Genomic DNA, 2,105 nt, shown 5'->3' with positions numbered 1-2,105 from the left:
TACCTTCTTGCCTTGTGGAATGTCCTTCATTCTGTAATTCACCAAGATGTGCTGTGCGTTGCACCTTTACCCCTGAGTAGCCATGACTGGCTGAGGGACAGAATTCTCCAGATGAATATGAGTTCAACATTAGAAATAACTAGACATCTAAGGGAATCACTTCTTTGGCTGCACATCCTATAACAGACGATAACAGTTTTATTAGAAAATTTTGCATAGGGTGAGACAAAAGGTTATAATTTTAGTTTAAAAAGTAAAAGGTTCTAATCCAGATGTTGGTGAGTGAGTTGGCTAACATGGACTTTTGGCTTTCTGCATTAGTAGGCAGCAGACTCTCAAGGCAATTGTTACAAGGGAACCTGGAGAAATCATTCTTCCAAGACTGTCACACTGGTCTTGATGGAGTTGTGGTTAAAAGCCATGTGAAATATGTTATATGCATAATATATGATTAAAATATATTGACGGGGGCCTGTGTAGAACTTGGAAAAGATTTTCCTAGTTAATTATTAATTCATTAAAATTTTCTACTGGTGTTATTTGCATTCAAATTTTTGGGTAGAGTAAGGGGGCAAAATGGAGCTAAAGCCTTGATAATGATTTTTAATTTATATCTGAAGTTTCATTTTGACCATCACCCCCATTGTTGAAAACCTTTTTGATTTTTCTTTTTGGCAGATCTTATGATCCATTTACTTTTCAACAATTCTTATTTTACTTGACAAATGGCATTCTTATTCACTCTCCAGAAGTCTCATCTTCTTAGCCAATAATTGGAAATTTTGTGAAAAAGGTAGAATTTGTGCATAATAGTGCAGCCAAGTTTTTAAAATGTAATAACTTGTACAGCTATCTGTGTGTGAGTGTGTCTGTGAGTGTGTGCAATCCATGCTCCATCAGGCTACTGGTTTCTTAAATATTGCCAAGATAATGAGTGTTATTTCCCATTGAATCAATATTTCTTTGGAACAACCAAATATACACACTTCTAAGTCTAAATACACACTTACTGAAATAGTGTATCCTTGGTACAAGGGACACTCTTTTTACATACTTTGTGTATAACATGCATTCATCATAACATAGATGGAAAAACATTCCTGATCAGTTAGTGGCAGAACCAAAAATAAAATCAAACTTATCTAATGGGTTGTGAAAAGTTAATTTTCTTTCACTTATCATTAATGTATTTTAATTATAAGTGAAAGAAAATTAACTTTAGATAATTTTGATTTTATTCTTGGTTCTGCCACTAACTAACCAGGATTTTTTTTCCATCTATGTTCTGATGAATGCATGTTATATACAAAGTATATATCTATATTAACCACCAGGAGCTCTGCTAGCATAGTACCTAAGGCACTTGACTGCTAACCAGAAATCTAGCAGTTCAAACCCACTAGCCATTCCATGGAAGGAAGACTGGGAAATCTACTTCTGTTAAGATTTACCACCTCTGAAACACATTGGGGTTTACTATGAGTCAGAATTGACTCAATGGCAGTGAGTTATTTTAATTTTCTGAGTAAATAATTTTTTTTAGAAAAAGATCCTACTCCTCATATACCTCTAAATGTGTGTGTGTGTGTGTGTGTGTGTGCAAGTGCATATTCAGTTATTCAAATATCAGACCAGATACATTCAATTCTATGGTTTGATTGATAGATTCAAATATTAATGTCCTACACTCTTACCCAACCCATTGCCATCGAGTCAGATCTGACTCATAGAGACCCCTCCTTGGGTTTCTGAGGTTATACCACTATGGAAGTAGATTGCCCAAACTTCCTTCTGAGAAGTAGCTGGTGGGTTTGAACTGCCAGATTTGACTGGTTAGCAGTCAAATGCCTTAGGCACTATGCTACCAGAGGAGAGATGAATTTTAAAAGAATCTTTCCTAAAACACAACTATATGTAAGTCACTTCCAGTTTCTAGGTTAGTTTTCCTGTATGGAAAATTCATACTTAGAAAAAAATGGTTTGTGTAGTAATTATAAACTAATTTGTGTAAATGATAGTAAATAGAGAACCAATTTGTAGAACGCTGCACTGTTAATGTTGTTATTGTTGTTGTGGGCTATCCAGTTGACTCCAACTCATTCTGA

This window comes from Orycteropus afer, unplaced genomic scaffold, assembly GCF_000298275.1.
Source record: "Orycteropus afer afer isolate SDZICR_OR568_19922 unplaced genomic scaffold, OryAfe1.0 scaffold02145, whole genome shotgun sequence".
In the NCBI taxonomy this organism is placed as follows: Eukaryota; Metazoa; Chordata; class Mammalia; order Tubulidentata; family Orycteropodidae; genus Orycteropus; species Orycteropus afer.
The sequence above is the reverse complement of the archived record's forward strand: the minus strand, read 5'-3'. Positions refer to the sequence as shown.